Source organism: Apium graveolens, chromosome 1 (assembly GCF_009905375.1).
Source record: "Apium graveolens cultivar Ventura chromosome 1, ASM990537v1, whole genome shotgun sequence".
Lineage (NCBI taxonomy): Eukaryota > Viridiplantae > Streptophyta > Magnoliopsida > Apiales > Apiaceae > Apium > Apium graveolens.
Genome location: NC_133647.1, coordinates 153,671,134 through 153,677,253, shown reverse-complemented (window position 1 = coordinate 153,677,253; position 6,120 = coordinate 153,671,134). Strand labels below are relative to the sequence as shown.

General features: G+C 39.1%; 1 non-coding gene across 1 annotated transcript; it reads right to left on the bottom strand.

Annotated features, from left to right (window-relative positions):
* Nucleotides 1-5,616: 5,616 nt before the first annotated feature.
* Nucleotides 5,617-5,723, bottom strand: LOC141679692 (small nucleolar RNA R71). Its single transcript, XR_012558161.1, has one exon. It is a non-coding gene; the product is annotated as a small nucleolar RNA R71 (small nucleolar RNA).
* Nucleotides 5,724-6,120: the final 397 nt, after the last annotated feature.

Below are 6,120 nucleotides of genomic sequence, written 5' to 3'. Positions count from 1 at the left end.
AGCCATGTTCTGATGACTGTTAAAATCTGATAATAGTCAAGTTCTGATATTAAATTCTGATGGAAACTCTTATGCTTACGTGGCATTATTTATTTACTTGACTTATTTGTGGTAAATACTGTAATGGTCATATTTTATCAGAATATAATTAGGTGAGATAAAAATAGTCATAATCATTTGGTTAGTGGGAAGCGTGTTTTCCTTGAAACACTACATGTGCACATTTATTACTGCTTATTACCCGTGCCCACTAATAATGTTTTGACTAATGATATGCTTCCAGGTGTTTAAAGTCTGTTCTGCTTCAATCATAACAGTTGTCAAAAAGAGAGTATATATATGGGAGTTAAAAGTTTTTATAATCTTTTACCTACTTTTCTTTCTCTAATCTCTCTTATTCTCTCTCTATAATATTCTCTGAAGCTAGTTTCTTACAGGTCTTTTATCAAACACCTTGTGTACACTCTATTCTCTCACTTATTTCTTACAGAAATGGCACCAAAAGACATTGTTTTCAATGGAGTTAAGTTTGTTCCTAACAATTACTTAGCTATTATCTGCAAGGATGAAGCCCCATCAGATCTTCTTTTCATTCAGGACTTCCTTGCTAATAGCGAGATTGGGTATGCACTGACCCAACCTCAATCTCTCTTAAGAACTCAAGTGCTGGAGTTTTGGAGGAGTGGTGTGTATGATGATGGTGGAGCAAATGGGTCCCCTAGTATTATTTTCACAACAGGGGAGGATGAACTTATGGTGACTATGGCTATAGTTCACCAAGCACTACAATTTCCAGAAAACTGCACTTATTCAACAGTTGAGGAGCCAGCTCTTCAATAGCTAATGGCCAATCTGGGCTATGAGAAAAGTTTGTCAAAGCTTGGGCAGTTGAAGAGACCCTACATCAGGAGGGAATGGAGTTTCTTCTTTGACTGCATCACCGGAACTTTTACAAACAAATGTTCAAACTTTGATGCAATTCCTATCCTAAGTCAGCAAATTGGGTATGCTCTGATTACTCAATCTCATTTTGATTATGCTACTGCTGTACTAGGATTCATAGGGGATAGGATGACAGAGGATAGAAATACTGTATATTTTGCTAGATTCTGTCAACTTATTTATAGCTTTTGTAGCTCTGATGCACCCCAACTAGCAAATGAGTTGATTTCACCATTTAAACTTGCTAAGAGAGCATTTACTGACTTATTATCTACTGATATTAAGAAAACTGTTCTAAGACCCCTCGAAATTCCACAATCAGTCAAACAGTTTTTAGTAAACTCTGACCCAGCCACATACACTGTTAAATATCCTGATGTCCAATCATCCCAACCTCCATCAGCACCTCCAATCACTACACAACCAACCACCTCTCAACCATAACCAACTCAACCTACCATCAGAACATACTACCAACTAGCTCAATCCCAACAACAACAACCATCAGCACCTACCATCAGACCTTCATCTTCCAGGCCAAAAAGAGCAAAGGTTGTTCCTAAATCTCCACCAAGGAGAAGAAGGATGATTCTCAGGGATGAATCTGATAATGAAGAGGAGCAAGTACAAGTTCATGCATCAGAACATGTGACTGTTGAAGCTGAAAATGTCAATTTTTAGAAAGAAATAGCAGCTGAAAAGGAAACTTCTCAGATAAATACTGAAGCTAAAAGTTCTGATACTTTGAAGAGAAAGAGAACTGTAAGTTCTGATGCTGCTAAGGCAACTCCTACACCAGCTAGGAGATCTAAGAAAGAGAGAGCAGGAAGGCACATTGTTCAACCTCATTCTGAGGATACTACTGAAGCTGGGGAAGGGGATCAGGAATCTCTGATCTCAAAGCCAATTGTGATTAAATCTTTGCCACCTCCTACTCAGGCTGAAGACACTGTTCAGGATACAGTGATCATACCTCCTGTCTCTCCAATTCATGAAATGTGACAGTTGAAGATTCAGGATTAAGTCCTGAAATTGACATCCATAAGCTGATCATTCCAACTGTGCTTTATCTGGAAGCTCCAACAGCAGCTCAGCCATCTACAGTCAACTCTCCAATCATAAATGCTGAGATACCATCTGCACCAATTCTGGAGATAAATTCTGATGATCAGAATTTAGCTACTGCAGAATCTCCAACAGCAACACACACACTATTACTGTCAGAAGATAATGAGTCTTCTTCAAGTTCTGAAGACAGTGTTTCTGTTGATACTTCAGCTCCCATTCTAGGAAAGGAGGCACTTATTGAAAAGTTTGTTGAGCAAGCTGCTCCTATTCCTTGGGAAGATACTCACAGAAGTGTGGAGTGGACCAAGAAGTGGAATGTAACTGATTTCATTCCAAGCTCCAAAGTACTAATAGACCATAATGCTAAAGCTGATGAGTTGCTAACAAATTCTGATTTTAAGACACAACTCAAAGTCACAGCTCTATCTACTAAAAATCTTCAAGGTCTACACTCTCAAACTCGTGCTAAGGTTGATAAACTTCTTGAGTCAGCTGAAAAGCTAGATATGACTCTCAAGTTAGACAAGTCAAGGATTATCAGACCTATACATGAGAAAGTTAAAGCAATTGAGAAAGTTTAGGAGAAGCAACAGGCCCAAATTACAGAGGTCCTGCAAAATCAAGCCTCTCAAAAAGCTCAATTGGATGAAATTCAATCTTCAGTAGAACTTCTTCTCTCTCTCTCCTACTACCTGATGATGCCCAAAAGGGGGGAGAAGATAGTTAAGTCCAAATGCTCACCTACTCTAATACTGAAGAAGAAGGATGACAAAGGTGATGACCAGGGAAACTCTGATAAGAGTAGAGGTCATGGAAAAGATCAAGGTCAAGGGCAAAGCAACAAGGTTTCTTCTAGGAAACTAATCTCTAATGCAAGAAAATCTTCTACTCAAAAGAAGACAAGTTCTGAAACTGCTCAAACTCAAAATCTGATAGCAAGTACTGATACTCAAAATCTAATCTCAAGTTCTGATGTTCTGATTCAAGGAGGAAGTAAAGACTCTCAGAAGTTTTTGCAAACTCTGAAGCTCAAGGGAAAGCAGACTATTGTCTACTACAAAGATCCCAAGATTCAGACACTTGATGAAGAGATTGCTAGAAGATTATTTCTGAAGCATAATCCTGGAATGGATTTAGAAAATCTCAAGAAGGAATAAGCAAGATTTAAAGCCGAAAAGAAAAATCTAGAGCCAAAAGCTTATGTTGCAAAGAAACCTCCAAGGCCTAAGGAAAAAAGGCATTGTGATCAAGGAGAAATCAAATACTGAGGCATCAAAGCCCAAAACAAGATCACATATTGAGATTGATCCCAAAGATAAAGGAAAGGGAAAGGTTGATGAACCAATAAAGCCACATGAGATGAAAATTCCTCAAATCCTGATGAAACCTGTGTGCAAACTGGTTCAAGTTCATGATGATGCTCTTGTTGAAGATGAAGATGTTCAAACTCTGAAAAGAAGGAAGATTACTAAAGAATCTGATAAGTGGCATTTTACACCACTTAGAACGTCTTAAAATGGCTTAAATTGGTGTCTTGAAATCAAGTATTTTGTGTGTTTGATGCGTTTTTCTAGTGTTTATGCATTTCAGGGTAATAGTTGCATTTCGGGGGAGGAATCATCAAGAATAAGCCTTGGCATGTGTTCACCATTGCGAGAGGAAAGGAATGGGCAGATTACGGCGAAGAAACGGAGCAAGCTTGGAATTTTTCCAGTAGGGTCCTGCGCGCCCGCGCAGCAATACTGAGCGGTCACGCAGCAGCCTGCGCGCCCGCGCAGATATGCTGAGCGGCCGCGCAAGGTCGGGGAAAAAGCTAAATTATTTTAGACTTCTAATTCTGTGTGGCTTCCAACTTCTATGTAATCTGAGTTTTATGGGACTATTATATAGGTAGATTTGAGACGTTTTCACAGAGATTAATAAGGAGATTATGTTTTAGATTGTGTTTTACGCAAGAAGCAAAGGAGATAAGGAAGAAGACCGATTTAGCATACCGCAACGAAGAGGAAGCATATATTTTTGTGATTCTTGTTTCGTTGTAACGTTGGATGCTAGTTTTCTTGCTTTGACTTATTTACTCTTGTGACGTACTCTGTTTTAATATAATTAGTGTAGTTATTATTTTCTTGTGTTGTTTGTCATGATTTCATATGAACCCATGATGGCGATAAGTTCTATTATGGGCTAATCGTGATCATGGGGTTACAACAGATTTATTATGGAATTCTTTAGTTAATTGTTTAATACTTTAGTGTGTGATGATTGCATGATATCTAGTATTGGTTGTGCGTATTCGTCTTATGTGCGTCACGAACATATAAGATAGGGTGTTAATCTCTTGTGAAGCGACGGTGGATCTTGAGATTTAGAACTTGCCATGCTAGCATAGGTTCATGTACGTTGTGCATGATTAGTGGGTAACTCTAACAGTTTTATTTGCCCTATGTAATCAAAAGGAATAACTTGTGCTTAAATCGTTGTGTTGTCAATTTCTGTAGACATATAGGAACTCAACATAATTGATGACTATTCAACTTCTATCTTAATTGTGGATGTTTGGTAGAATGGTATTAGTACAATGAAAGTTGGCTTTTATCAGTTTTGTGTTATTCGATTAATATCATCACCGTCACATGCTAAAGGTAATAACAATGGCTATAGAAGGAAGTAATAATGAAGTTGTGATCTCATGAGTGTTTTATTATTGATAATTTGAAGTGTTAGTTAAGTGGTTAATTAAGTAGTTAATTATAGTTAATATTTGATCAACAATTTTAAGTGTTATTATCTTAACATTGAGAAGTAATCATACATTGGTGAGTGAGTTTAATTAGACAATAAATTAGTCTGAGTCTCTGAGGGAACGAACTAGAAAGTATTCTATATTACTTGCGAACGCGTATACTTGCGTGAATATTAGCGCGTGTTTTCGCCCTAACAAGTTTTTGGCGCCGCTGCCGGGGACTCGGCGTATTTGTTTAGTTTATGTACTTACCATCATTGGTCATTAGGACTCAGTGATTAGGACGTAATAGTTACTTACTCTTTTCGGTTGTGTTTCAGGTACTTTAGCAAGCGTTTATGCAAACTCGTTCTCGTGCTCGCAAGAGGACTTTAGATACAGCTGAGGAGACAGACGAAGTTCTTGATATTCCGGAGAAGTTAGATTTTGAGGATTCGGATTCAGGAGCTGAGCAGAAAGAACCAGTTAACATGGGAGATCGTATTGTTCAAGTTGATCCAGCTCTTATGGATTTTTCTCGGCCTAAAATTTATGACATTTAGTCAAGCATCCTTCATCCGGCTATTCAAGCTAACACCTTTGAAATCAAGCCGGGCACTATTCAGATGGTGCAGAATTCTGTTTTTTTTGGAGGAGCGGCAACTGAAGACCCCAACATGCACATAAGAAATTTTGTCGAGATCTGCAGCACTTTTAAGTATAATGGCGTGACTGATGAGGCTATCAAGTTGAGGCTTTTCCCATTCTCACTGAGGGATAAGGCTAAAGACTGGTTACATTCGGAACCAGCTGGGTCCATCACTACGTGGCAAGATCTAGCGCAAAAGTTTCTGGTAAAGTTTTATCCAATGGCAAAGACTGCTGCTATGAGGAGTGCTCTTACTCAGTTTGCGCAGCAACCTACAGAATCTATGTGCGAGGCTTGGGAACGCTACAAGGAAATGTTGAGAAAATGTCCACATCATGGAATGCCGGATTGGATGGTGATCACTGGTTTCTATAATGGTTTGGGGGCCCAATCTCGGCCAATGCTCGATGCAGCAGCTGGAGGCGCCTTATGGGCTAAAAGCTATACTGAGGCGTATAATCTTATAGAGACGATGGCTGCAAATGAGCATCAAAACCCAACTCAGAGGATGACGTCAGGCAAGGTAGTAGGTATTCTGGAAGTTGATGCAGCCACCGCTATTGCAGCCCAGCTCCAAGCGCTATCAATGAAGGTCGATTCTCTGGCTACGTATGGAGTTAATCAAATAGCTATGGTTTGTGAACTTTGTGCAGGTTCTCATGCTACGGATCAGTGTTCTCTTGTCAACGAATCTGTTCAGTAAGTGAATAATTATCAGCCACAACAGCAGCCTGTGCCA